Source organism: Aythya marila (genome assembly GCF_965140915.1).
Source record: "Aythya marila genome assembly, contig: HAP1_HAP1_SCAFFOLD_154, whole genome shotgun sequence".
Classification (NCBI taxonomy): Eukaryota; Metazoa; Chordata; class Aves; order Anseriformes; family Anatidae; genus Aythya; species Aythya marila.
In genome coordinates this window covers 788,826-802,742 of record NW_028137218.1, presented here as the reverse complement: position 1 = coordinate 802,742, position 13,917 = coordinate 788,826, and the positions used below count along the sequence as shown (strand labels likewise).

Below are 13,917 nucleotides of genomic sequence, written 5' to 3'. Positions count from 1 at the left end.
TGCGCTGAGGCAGGGCCTCTGCTGCCTGCCAGGCTCAGCACTCAGCCTTCCCAGGATGCTGCGGGGAGAAGCTGCAGGTGGAAGGATCTCCCCGGCAGGACAGGATCCTGCTGCTGGCTGGAGGCTGCTGCCTGGGGCAGCCTGCTCACGGCACCACAGGCACTTCAGAGTAGACTCCATGAGAGAAAAATCAGAGCAAGGTATTCTTGAAGAGAAGCATTGTGTGCTTTGATATTTCTCCTCTTGCTTTGCTGGGTGGCCTTGGGAAATGGGAATTTATTTGTACATTACTATGAAGGCACTGAGACCCCAGTTCTTGTTACCTCTTTTTACAATTTAAAAAATTCCCAGAAACACAGGGAGTTGTCCCTGAAAATCGTCCTGGGACAGCAGGTGTCTGCAGGCAGAGTTGAGCACACAGTGGGTAGGATGGGGTCTGTTAGCAATGGCAGGGAGGAGATACGGGGACAGGGAAGGAGATGCCAGCAGGGTCAGCTCCAGGCAGCAGAGACCTGGGCAGGGAGCAAGAGGGAGCTGCTGCCTGAAATAACAAGGGAGGTGGTTTTCAGCACTCCCTGCCAGGCCTGCAGTGCAGGCACCTTCTCTGCAGCAACCCTCTGCTCTGCTCTGACACCCAACACAGCCTCTGCCCTCAGGGGCTTTAGGGAATGAGCCACCTCCTCTTCAACTGGACCTCCAGAGAAGGAGAGGAGCCTGTGTCCTGCAAGGTGATACATAACGATGAGGCTAAGAGTACCTGCCATGCAGTGTCACTTCCATAGCTGAAATGCAAGGTCAGAGAACGGTGATTTCTGTGACAGAAGCAGGGGAGTTTGTTCAGAGAAGTTTCAGTAACTCATCTCTGTGTTTGTTTTGTTTTGTTTTGTTTTGCTTTTGTCCCAGAGACAGCAAATGTCCAACAGCAGCTTCCCCACAGAGTTCCTCCTGCTGCCATTCGCAGACACACGCGAGCTGCAGCTCCTGCACTTCGGGCTCTTCCTGGGCATCTACCTGGCTGCCCTCCTGGGCAACGGCCTCATCCTCACAGCCGTAGCCTGCTACCACCACCTCCACACCCCCATGTACTTCTTCCTCCTCAACCTCGCCCTCATCGACATGGGCTCCATCTCCACCACTGTCCCCAAAGCCATGGCCAACTACTTCTGGGACATCAGGATCATTTCCTATGCAGGTTGTGCCACACAGGTCTTTTTCTTCGTTGCCTTTGTCACAGCAGAGTTTTCTCTTCTCATCATCATGGCCTATGACCGCTACATTGCCATCTGCAAACCCCTGCACTACGGGACAATAATGGCCAACAGAACTTGTGTCAACATGATAGCAGCTGTCTGGGGCAGTGGCTTTCTCAATGCTGTTCTGCATACTGCTAATACCTTTTCCCTTTCATTCTGCCAAGGCAATGCTGTGGACCAGTTCTTCTGTGAAATTCCCCAGATCCTCAAACTCACCTGCTCAGACACCTACCTAAGAGAAGTTCAGCTTCTTGTGGTATGTGCCTGTTTATTTTTTCTGTGTTTTGTTTTCCTTGTGCTATCCTATGTACAGATCTTCAGGTCAGTGCTGAGGATCCCCTCGCAGCAGGGCAGGCACAAAGCCTTTTCCACATGCCTCCCTCATCTGGCTGTTGTCTCCCTGTTTCTTACTACTGTCACATTTGCCTACCTGAAGCCTCCCTCCATCTTTTCCTCATCCCTAAATCTTTTGTTGGCAGTTCTGTACTCGGTGGTGCCTCCAGCAGTGAACCCCCTCATCTACAGCATGAGGAACCAGGAAATGAAGGATGCAGTTTGGAAAATGATGATGTGGATTGTTTTCAGTACTCATAAAGATCCCTTCACTCTCCAGTAATGAACCCCAGTACATCCCCTTCCAGGACTGTGTTTTGGTTGTTCTTATTCTTATTCTTCTTATTGTTATCATCATCGTCATCATCGGCATCATCGTCATTATCATCACTATGAGTTCTTGTGCACCTTGCATTCCTACATGTGTTTGCATTTCTCCCATCCCGCCTTCCACTCCACCCCCCGCTATAAATGAGTGAACCTATTCTGTCTCACATGGAGGCTGTATAAATGTGCATCTAACACTGTGAGTCAGTGAAGACTCTCTCATGACATCTCTGTAATAAAACAGAATTACCCCAGTGCAATGCCTGAAGGCTGGGCTTTCCTTCCCAAACCACTGCCAAGAATAGGCCCAAAGGATTGCTCCCCACAAGCATCTGTTCCTGTTTCAGTTCTGGAGATAATGGCTCATTGTCACATTGTGACCTGTCAGAGACCAAGGGCTAGATTTAACACTCACCCATGGGTGTCTGCTGACAGCAGAGGCAGCGAATGGTCACTGCATTACATAGCCAGGGCCATTCCCACATGTGATCCATAGGTGATGTCCTTCAGGAGGGGAATCTGGAGCTGCCTGTAGAGCCCAGGACACCTCCAAGGACACTGGAGCCTGGTGTGGGCAGTGACTGCAGCCCCTCTGAAACTGAGAGATCTCCCACTGTGAGCTCAGCCACAGGGATAGAACTAAAGCCTGGTATTCACTGGGAACCTGTGACTCCGCAATCTCAGAGAAGAGAGTGGGCACCCAGCAGGCAGAGAGGAGGGAAGCTGGTCAGTGATTCATTTCCCCCTTCACAGAGTACCTCTGCCTGGTCCAGCCCAGTCATCCAGACCTGGCTGAGTCTGCTTCCCACCCTGACCAGCATGGCCATGCAGATTCATCCCACAGCACCACAGCCCATTTGCTCTGCATAGCAGCACCAACAGCTTCGCAAACACTTGTGGGGACCATGGGAATGGCCATCCCCCACTGCCCAAAGGGAGATGATCTTTGAAATTTGACCATCTCCATCGTTCTGCTGACATCAGTGTTTATACTGGGGAAACAGCCATCAAGACAGTAGATCATCACTGGATCATGGGCACACAGATTTTCAAAACCCCGTTGCAGAAAGCACTGACTAACACAATCTACCTGTAGAGCTATCACTACTCAGAGAAAATGATGGTAATGGACACCTCCAGAGGTCCCTTCTGACTCAGGAAGAAGGTGTTGGACTCTACTGTCAGAATGGGTGACAATCCTGTGTTTTAATCATCAACCAATGTAACAGAATGATTCCAAGAGAATCTGCAACGATAGAAACAGTGACTTAGTTAAAGGTTTGAGAATGGCAAGGTTCTTAGGTCACTAATAGAAAGGTCACTTTCTATGACAAAGTGACGTGCTTAGTGAATGAGGGAAAGGCTGTGGATGTGGTCTAACTTGATTTCAGTAAAGCTTTTGACACTATTTCCCACAGCATTCTCATGAAGAATCTGTCTACTCATGACTTGGACTGGCGTATGCTTCGCTGGGTTAAAAACTGGCTGGATAGCCAGGCCCAAGGAGTCATGGTGAATGGAGTTAAATCCAGCTGGAGGCCAGTCACTAGTGGAGCCCCCCAGGGCTCAGTATTACTGCCAGTTCTCTTCAGTATCTTCACTGAAGATGTGGATGAGGGGATCAAGTGCACCCTCAGTAAGTTTGAAGGTGACACCAAGTTAGGTGCATGTCCTGATCTGCTTGAGGGTAGGAAGGCTCTGCAGGAGGATCTGGATAGGCTGGACCAATGGGCTGAGGCCAGCTGCATGAAGTTCAACAAGGCCAAGTGCTGGGTCCTTCACCTGTGGCATAACAACCCCAAGCAGTGCTACAGGCTGAAAGATGAGTGGTTGGAAAGCTGCCTGGCAGAGAAGGACCTGGGAGTATTGGTGGATAGTCGGCTGAATATGAGCCAGCAGTGTGCTCAGGTGGCCAAGAAGGCCAACGGCATCCTGGCTTGTATCAGAAGCAGTGTGGCCAGCATGGCTAGGGAAATGATTGTTCCCCTGTACTCGGCGCTGGTGAGGCCACACCTTGAGTACTGTGTTCAGTTTTGGGCCCCTCACTACAAGAAGGACATCAAGGAGCTTGAGCGAGTCCAGAGAAGGGCAACAAAGCTGATGAGGGGTCTGGAGAACAAGTCTTACAAGCAGCAGCTGAGGGAGCTGGGCTTGTTCAGCCTGGAGAAAAGGAGGCTCAGGGGCAACCTTATCTCTCTATAGATACCTTAAAGGAGGCTGTAGCAAGGTGGGCATTGGTCTATTCTCCAACGTGTATGGTGACAGGACGAGGGGGAATGGGCTAAAGTTGTGCCAGAGGAGGTTTAGCTTGGATATTAGGACAAACTTCTTTACTGAATGTGTTGTTAGACATTGGATGTATCAATGTTAGGCATCAAGGTACTGGAGGTGTTTGTAAGTTTCCCCTTGTTCCAGAGCAGTCTGGATCAGTCCATGGCAAATGGCAGAGCTGTGTATCCACCCCTGGGGCAGTGATTCCAGGTGTATTGGACACCCCTGATGTGAAAGTGAACTGTGGTCTTCACACTGCTGTCAAAGGGCTGGATAAAGATGCATTCATGATATCCATTGTGGCATACCACTTGGCTGCCTTTGACTCCAGCTCATATTGCAGTTCTGGCATGTCCAGCATGGCAGCACTCAGTGGTGGAGAGACTTCATTCAGGCCACAGTAGTCTACTATTAGTCTCAACTCAGCATTATACTTTCATCCTGGCCATATGGGACTATTAAAGTGTGAGCAAGTCTTGCTGGTCACTCCTTGGATCTCTGGTTGACGATTTACTTTATGGATGGAATCAGGGAATCTCAATTAGTGCAATAATGCCTCAGGTGCACTACTGTGGTAGTGATGGGCACCAGTTGTTTGTCAGCCTTCATCAACCCCACAACAGAAGCGTCCTGTGAGAGACCAGGCAAGGTAGACTACTGTTTACTGTTCTGTCTCTAAGGCAGCTATGCCAAAACCCACTGGTACCTTTTTGAGTCTTTGAAGTTCCTTCTTCTGAGGTTGTCTACGCCAAGGATGCAGGGACCCTCCAGGCCAGTCCCAATGGGGTGCTTTTGCCACTCTTTCCCAGTTAGATTCACTTCAGCCTCCAATACAGTTAACAGAAATACAGACGGGTTCTGTCCCCTTATAGCTTGATGATATTAGGGTACACTGTGCACTGGTGTCCACTAGAGCCTTATGGTTCTGTGGGTTGCAGTTGCCAGGCCATTGAATCCACAGTGTAATATACCTAATTGTCCCCTTCCTCTCCTTGGCTTAAGGCAGGGTTCCTCTAGCCTTGCTCATGGTATTCATTACTGTGTCTTACAGACTGTCTGATGGAAAATGGAGCAGCAGTTTTCTGAGAAGAACATCTTTTTGTGTGTGTTTTTCCTTTCAGCTCACGTACCCATGCTCCTAGGGTCAAGGTAGATTTTCCATCCCATTTCCTCATGGCCTGTCCATGGTCAGATCGCAGGGAGGCATGTGATGTGTACCCAATATATCCCCTCTCTTGAGCAGAGGGACACTTACTGCTGATAGATGAACTATTGTTTCATAGAGGTGGGAAGGAAGATATATTCTCTTTATGATGTTGGACCTCTCAGGAAAGTTTCTCCATAGCATTCTCTTGGAGTTGGTGAGCCTCTTGAGAAAGTTTCTCAGATGATACAGAAGCCCATAGGAAAGAAGAGAGACTTTCTTCATATTGCTGGAGTTGAGTAGCCAATTCATCCACTGTGGGTTTCACCTGACTTTCACATCCATTGTTTTCTTTTGCCTAGAGGAGCAACTGATACTGGCTTAGGCTGCTTCTCTGGCCCAGACATGGGGGCATCACATTGGCTGGATTAGCTGCAGGGCCTGTCTCAGATGGAGTGTCACAGGAGCTGGTGTGGCTGCAGGGCCTGTTAGAGGTGTTGAGGTCTCTGATGGGCCAGTGGCAAGGGTCGTTGTGGCTGCAGGAATTCTAAACAATTGTTTGATCTTAAACAAAAGCTGAAACACATTCATGAGACATAAAAATAGGACCATGTTGGTTTGACCATCCCAAGGATATTCAAAGCTTTGTAGAGCTATTGTGAGTATCCTGAAGGAGAAGGGGGAAATGAAGGAGAAAGGGAGAGTTAACAAGTGGGGAAAAGTGTCCCCCTCTTGTCCTCTCCATGTCTCTGTCTACCAGTTCTGGGGGCTGAGTATCAGGAGAACAACTGGTGCTGCTGCTAAAGACTGAGGGAAAGAAGGCATTGTCGCGTTAAGGGGTGTAGCTGATTAACCGTTACGGGCCCGGTCAGATTCAGGATACTGAACCAGTCGGACATTCACCAAAAACACATTAACCGTCTGGGGGTCCAGTCAGACATTCACCATCAACGCATTAACCATCTGGGGGTCCGTTCGGACATTCACCAAAAATGCATTAACCGCCTGGGGGTCTGGTTAGATTCAGAACACTGAACTATCACGGATAACCACCCTCACCCTCGTTCCACTCAATGAGAGTTATCACAATGCAATCAAGTATGGTTTATTACAGCAACAGATAATCAGGTTCTTTTGGATTGCCGGCGATAGTGACTGTCTGCAAAAGCAAGTTAGTATGCATAAAATATACAGGTGTTATAGGTGTTGTAGGTGTTACAGATGTTACAGGTGTTATAGATGTTTATAGATGTTACAGATGTTACAGAGGTTACAGAGGTTATAGGTGTTGCAGGCCTAGAAATAAACGCGTTAAAAGGATCAAAGACTCTATAGAGATTTATAAGCAAGTATTCAGATCTCACTCAAAGGCGTCCCAATGGGGGGGGAAGAGAGGCTCAGCCCGTCGACCGATCCCAGGAGTCAGGAGGTCCTAAGGATGTTGTCCTCGGAATGGTATCTCCCCTGACGGTGGTATCTTCCCTAACATCCCCTTTCTCTTGGGCCAATTTATATTATTTTCTATCTTTTAGGTGGAGCTTGAGTGGCTCTAGTCAAGCATATCTTAGTTATGATTGGTGTAAAGTTTTCCCGTCTCCGTTTAAAGTAATAGGCTCCGAGGAATTCAGAGCGCATGCTCAGTGAGGGGTGGTCGCACCTTGGAGGCGGGTAGCTTTTGGGATGGAGGTGTGTTTTGGTATTATAATGATATTATAATGAGCAAAAAGTACACTAGGGTCCAGCATTTGTCAAAACATGACAGGTCTTTGGCTTAGGGTGGCAAAAAGTGCAGCTTTGTGCACAAGAACAATCGAGGCCCCATCTGATTACAGAGCCTAGCCGTGGTGTCTCCACTCCACTCTATGCTCCGTGCTGTTCCTTAGAGCTAGCACACCAAGTTTCCCCAGCGCGATAGCATCAAAGGTTGGGAGCCTAGGGAATGCTCAGATAATGCAGTTATGCCCTACCCTGAAAGCCTCTTCAATGCTGTACCTTTTCCTTAAAAATGTGAATGTTAGTTTTATTTTCCTAGTTACTTCAGGCATTTACACCACAGGCATTAAGTACTTTAGCCTTTGCCTCATCCCTTGTCACTATGTTTATCCCACCTACAATAAAGGATGAAGATTTTCCTTAATCTTCCTTTAAAGTATTTTTATAAAGAGTTTTGATTGTCTTTGACAGTCATAGGTCAGTAATTGAGCTCCTTCTGGGCATTGACACTTCTAATGTTGTCCCTGCACAGCATCATAACATTTTGGACGCAGCTCTGGACAAAATGACAGCATGCATGACAAGAAAGCACAGAAAAGGTGGAATCTGGCAGCCTTCAATCCCTTACCGTTCCGAGACTGTGTTGCAATTCCATTCAGCTGGTTACTCCTGTATTATCCAAACTTGCCTGCAAGTCCTGACGCTGCTGTCTTTTCAGAGATAGCACAATCACGCGAAGGTTGAACCGTCTGCCTGCAGACATTAACAGCTGACAGAATGGAGCATCAGTGTGGGGGAGGGAGCCTTGAGAAACTGCATGAATATGCCTACAGAAATCTCCTGACATTTAGAAGGAGAAGAGTCTAGTCCTGCACCAGTGGAAGAGGAGCTCCACACATCAGGGCAGCCTGGGACCCTGCTGAGTGAGCAGTGCCCAGGAGGAAGAGGAGGGCCTGGGCACCACCATGGATGCCATACGAGCAGTGGTGCCTGCTCACCATGAACCCGGCCAGATTCCTACAGAGCTGCCTTACAAGGAGCACGGCCACCAAGAAAATCTCAATTACCAGACTCGTCTCAGATCTGGTGAGACACCACATGGAAGAGGGTCTACAGCCAGCAGGGAAAGAGGTGCAGGTGTGAGAGTCCCAAGGACTGCATGGTGTGGAATGGAACAAGGGCTGTGGCAAGGATGAAAGTCCAAAGACAACCAAGTTCTTTGTGTCCATGGCTATGGCTGTTGTCAGTGTCACTGAGGCCTATGAGGAGGCAGCTTATCGCTAAAGTGCCAGGGCCTCATTGCCTCCTCACACCCAGCCATGAACCAGGCAGAGGTCGTACCACTGTCCTGCACTTGGCAATGCACATCCCCATCTCATACTGTCCCGGAAAGAGCCCTGAGCAATGTCTTAAGGGAAAGGATCTCCCTTCCCAGAGGCCAGGGATCAAGGCTCAGCCTTTGTGCTTGGTGAAACATATCCAGTTTTTCCAAAGATCACTGTCAATTTCACATTGCCTTTGCCTCCTTGGCCTCACCACCTCCAATGTTTGTCTCTAACGAGCTCCAAGGGAGGCTATGTCAGTGCTGGCCCTTGGGGGGAAACTCCAGAAAACTTGCATCTGACTTGGACTTCTTGAGAGAGTTCTTCACTTTCCACTCAGTGCCTGAGGTTCATGAGCTCATCACCAAAGCCATTGGAGAGGTGATACCAATGCCTTGGGCTGGGGCTATGTTGCTGAGCTGGGTCGGGCTCCTGGGACAGAGAGAGCTCCTGGCAAGAGGGCCCTGGTGCAGAGAGACAGCTGTGCCCAGGAGCAGCTCCTCTGCACAGTGCAGCAGGGCTGGGGGCTCTCACCACAGGTGGCATGGGGAGAGGACAAAAGAAGAGAGGGGCTGAAGGCAGTTGGGAGTGGGAGAATGCTGAGAGCTGACTGCAGGAGAAATCTCCACAAGGTAAGTCTCTGGCTGCAGGGCCATGCAGCTGCAGGTCCTGGAAGGGTCTCCTGCTGGGTCTTGTTTCTGGGAGGGCAGTGGGCAATGCAGTAGGCTTTGAGAGTTCTGCTGGGTTGCACTGCGAGGGGAGTAAGTCTGGCAGAAGCCCCTCGGAGTGCCCTAAGCCAGGTGCCCCCAGTCAGCCCAGAACACCCTGCCCTGGCTGGCCATGCAGAGCCCAGATGAGGAGAAGCTTCCAGACACCTTCTAGCTGAGAGCTTCTCCTGGAGACAAGGTGAGGATTTGGTCCAGCTGCACTCGGACTGGGGCTTCTCTGCTCTAAGCTGTCTGCAGTTTCTTCTCAGGAAAACACCTGAGTGGGATTTTGCTGCAGCTCACAGAGGGGTAATACAGGGCAGCTGAGAGCAGGACTGGTTGGCAGGTCTGCTCTGCTCAGTCTTCACCAAGGCACAGTCCTGTTGCCTTTTGGAACCCACAGGGTTTCACTAAGAGTGTACATGACCTGTCAGGCCATTCAGCCGTCTCATGCATCTCTTAAGCATTATAAGGGCAACTCTGATAAAATAAACCAATAAAATATCTGCAGCTCTGCTCATCATTCAGATGAGGTGTTTGCAACAGCACTGCAAAGCTCATGTCTTATTTGTGGACTGAACATGAGTTTCCCTTACTCTCCTCTTTCATTTCCAGTTTTTCTCATTTAATTCTGCTTTCTCTCTCTCTCTTTTTTTTTTTTTTTCTTTTTTTTTTTTTTTTCCTTCTTCTCTTCAACAGACAACTGGGTCCAATGTCAGCAAATGCCCAACATCAGCTCTGTGAGTGAGTTCCTCCTGCTTGCATTTGCAGACACGAGCGAGCTGCAGCTCCTGCACTTCGGGCTCTTCCTGGGCATCTACCTGGCTGCCCTCCTGGGCAACGGCCTCATCCTCACCGCTGTAGCCTGTGACCATCACCTCCACACCCCCATGCACTTCTTCCTTCTCAACGTCGCCCTCCTTGACCTGAGCTGCATCTCCACCACTCTGCCCAAAGCCATGGCCAATTCTCTCTGGGACACCAGGGCCATCTCCTATCAAGGATGTGCTGCACAGGTCTTGTTTTTTCCTTTCTTTCTCATAGCAGAGTATTCCATGCTTACTGTCATGTCTTACGACCGCTACATTGCCATCTGCAAGCCCCTGCACTACGGGAGCCTGCTGGGCAGCAGAGCTTGTGCCCAGATGGCAGCAGCTGCCTGGGGCAGTGGCTTTCTCAATGCTGTCCTGCACACGGCCAATACCTTTTCCCTGCCCCTCTGCCAAGGCAATGCTGTGGACCAGTTCTTCTGTGAAGTCCCCCAGATCCTCAAGCTCTCCTGCTCAGATGCCTACCTCAGAGAAGTTGGGGCTCTTGCGTTTAGTTTTTCTTTAGCATTTGGGTGTTTTGTTTTCATTGTGGTGTCCTATGTGCAGATCTTCAGGGCTGTGCTTAGGATGCCCTCTGAGCAGGGCTGACACAAATCCTTTTCCATGTGCCTCCCTCACCTAGCCGTGGTCTCCCTCTTTGTCAGCACAGCCTTTTTCGCCTACCTGAAGCCACCCTCCATCTCTTCCCCATCCCTGGACCTCGTGGTGTCACTTCTGTACTCGGTGGTGCCTCCAGCAGTGAACCCCCTCATCTACAGCATGAGGAACCAGGAGCTCAAGGATGCAGTGAGAAAACTGTTTCTATATGTGCTTCTCAAGCATAAGTACTGATACCATAATTGTGATTCATATCACAACCTTTTTTCTCATTAGCAACATTACCATAATATAACCATTAATAATAACCCTGTCAACATGTTTGAGAAACTGAGGTGCCAATTTTCATATTATTTTGTGCATTATTCTTTTCATAAATTTTGATATTGTTTGAAATGGTCTTATTATTTATATGTATACTTCCTCTTAATTAATTTGACTAAATCTTCTAATTTACCTATAAAACTAGGCTTCCAGTGTACATAAAGACAATAAAGAATCCATCAGAAATTCATTGATCTCATCTGCCATCTCTTGCCATCAGCTCTGGAGCTGGGAGAGTAGCCCCAGCACACAGGAGGGGCTCAGGGCCAAGAGCCCAGCTGCCACATGGAGGAGCAGCCCCTGTGGCCCTCGGGGCTGCCCCTGACTGCCCACTGGGCTCTGCCTTCCTGGGTCGGGGCTGCTGCTTCCCTGGAGCCATGGCCATGGCCAGCAGCAGGATGTGGCCTTTTCACTGCTGCTCTCGTTTGGCTTCCACATTGTTCCTCTGTGCTCTGGCATTTCTCTTAGCCCTCAGATCTCATGTATCTTGGTGACAGTCCTGTTGTCTCTGCAGTGGCATCCCTGTGGCTGCGGGCAGCAGCAGGCAATGTGCAGCCCTGGGTCACAGCTGGCCTCCCTGCTAGCACCACAGTAACAAAAGGGGCTGCTCAGGGCAAACCCAGAAGCCTGGACACCTCTTGCAAAGCTGCTGTAAGACATACAGCCAGGGAGTTACTCCCTGCTTTTCTGTTTTCTGTGATTTTTCCCAGAGTGAAGGACACAGGCTGAAAGTCCCAGCATGGTCTGTGAGGAACCAAGGGCTGGACCAAGAGCTCCCTTTGTGGTGGCACATGCCCAAGCAGACAACAACTGGTCTTGGAATCATCTACATTGGAATGTGTCCCTGCAGTGGGGCAGATAGCCAATGCCTGCCTGGAGAGGAATCTGAAGCTGCCAGATGGAAGGGGAACCCAGGGAAAGTGTGCTTATTGGATAGTGATTAGAACCTCATAAAAGGAGTGACCAAGAAGAGTCTGGGAAAGGAAAAGGAAAATGTGAGGTGTCCAGGGGCTAAGGAAGACTCTGCAATTCCTGCTGAGGTGGTGAAGAGCCAGCAGGTGAAGGCCCATAAGAGTAATTGAGGACACCCTCCTTGAAGCCTCATGAGCCAGGTCTGGTACAGCACTCACCTCCCCTTTGTGCCCTTAGAGACATCCCATGGCCCTACCAAGCATGGCCCTATAGTTCTGAGCCATCAGGGGAGCTGGAAAGGGGCTCAGCAGCAGAGATCCCCATGGAGTTGGGTCTGATGACCACCTGGAGCAGAATGGGTGTGGCGGAGTCCTCTGGAAGACCCTGGGCACCACAGCCCCCTGGATCTGCAGAGCAGAATCGCCAGCTCAGGACCCTCCATTTCCTGAGCCATGGCTGGTCCCAGCCTGGGGGCTTCTGGGGAGGCCCAGAGCCACCTTTGTCCTAGCAGCTGTGGTGCCTTGTGAGAGGCTGCAGCTGTGGTGGCCATGCCCAGAGCCCTACAGCAGCCTGTGGTGGGCACTGCCCTGGGGCTAGCCCATACTGGGCTGATAGGCTGGGCTGCTGGGGTAGGCTGGGAAGAGGGCAGGGTGGTGGGGCGAGGTGGGCAGGGGCTGGGCTGCGATGGGCAGTGCCCGGTACAAGGCAACAACAGCATCAGGGAGCAGTGGGAGCACGCAGGGGAGGGCTCCCAGCAGGGCTTGGTGCTGCAAAGCCAGGGATGCGCGAAGGGAGCCCAGAGCTGCAGGGGAGAGGAGGCCGCTCTTGGCATTTGCTGGCCTGGGCAGAACAGGAAGGTGGCCCAGGGCATTCGTCCCCTCACCATGGCCTGCCAGAACCTGCAAGGTGGTCATGGAGTGTCCAGGGCCAGGCTCTGCACTGTGGCAGTGAGTCCTGCCTGTCCTCCTCCTGACACACTCCGTGCGGTGGCTGCAGCAGAGGAGACCCCTAGCCAGTCCCTGCATGAGCCTCTGCCCCCCGCTTTGCCCCATCCCTCTCCAGCAGCATCCTTGCTGCTCTCTGAGGCACACCAGGACCTCCCAGTGCATGCCAGCCAGCACATCTGCTGAGGGCCAGTGCAGCTGCTGCAGGGGCAAGGAGCTCAGCATGGCACATGCAGCCTCCTGGACCTGGGCCTGCCTCTCCCCTTGGCCTCGGCCCCAGCCTTGTCTCTGCTGGCAGGAGCTCTCTTGGCATGTGTTCCCTGGCCTCCCCTCACCTGCGCACAGCTGCTGCCCACTCAGGCTGCTGCCACAAACTTGTTCTCACAAGCAGCACCACCCGTTGGGCTGCTCTCCTGCTTCACTGCCTTAAATCCTTGTCTCTGCTGGGTCCCCTCATTGACACCCAAATGTGTCCCTTGGCTGTTGGCTCCATCTGTCCTGCCCCACAGGATGGTATATATGGGGTGGTACATGTTACTTTTACATGTGGAAGTGTTTATGTAATCCTAATTCGTGATGGCACAAAACAACAGTTCTTTCACCAGTGATCTACATCCTTCTTCAGGTGAATTTTCAGGATCTATATTCATCACAGGAGAAGAAATATTGATGGTCACGAGCACTTGCATTTTATTGCTTTCTCCATCATGGTGTATTCCCTCATCTTCCAAGCACTTCCACCCATCTAGAAATAAACAATCCCTGTTGAATGTCCCTTTTCCAGCTGCCTGTCTGGACCTATGCACTTCCCATGGTTCTCCTGCTTCTTCCTCCCCTTACTCTTTGATCATTCAGACTTCTCTCACTGACCCAGTTGCTGCTTTGAGATTCATTGAGTTCAAGCTTGCCCATCAATTAGCAGTCTGCCTAATGTTTTCTGTAGCAAGCTCCTCATCATTTATCATTGAATTAAAATCATATGGAATAATACTAATCTTAATACCTATAATTTCTTATCAATCAGTATAAAATACTTAATCTACAGTCATCCTTTTGTGAAGATAAGCCAGTGAAGTAAACCTGACTGGAGACATACAAGATGAGGTGCTTGCTTTGCTGTTTGGAAAATTGCTGCATGTTTTCTTGTTGTTTGTTTTAAAATAAGGAAAAACCCTTCTGTGTGCAGCCAGGTTTCTAAGGAAAGCAGGTGGGAGCTTGTGCAAAGGGGCTGTATCATCCA

At 50.2% G+C, this 13,917-nt stretch overlaps 1 pseudogene across 1 annotated transcript; it reads left to right on the top strand.

The window, feature by feature from the left end:
• Positions 1-912: 912 nt before the first annotated feature.
• Positions 913-10,731, top strand: LOC309891058 (annotated as a pseudogene). Its single transcript has 3 exons — positions 913-1,806; positions 1,895-1,982; positions 9,770-10,731. The product of its transcript is annotated as an uncharacterized misc_RNA (transcript).
• Positions 10,732-13,917: the final 3,186 nt, after the last annotated feature.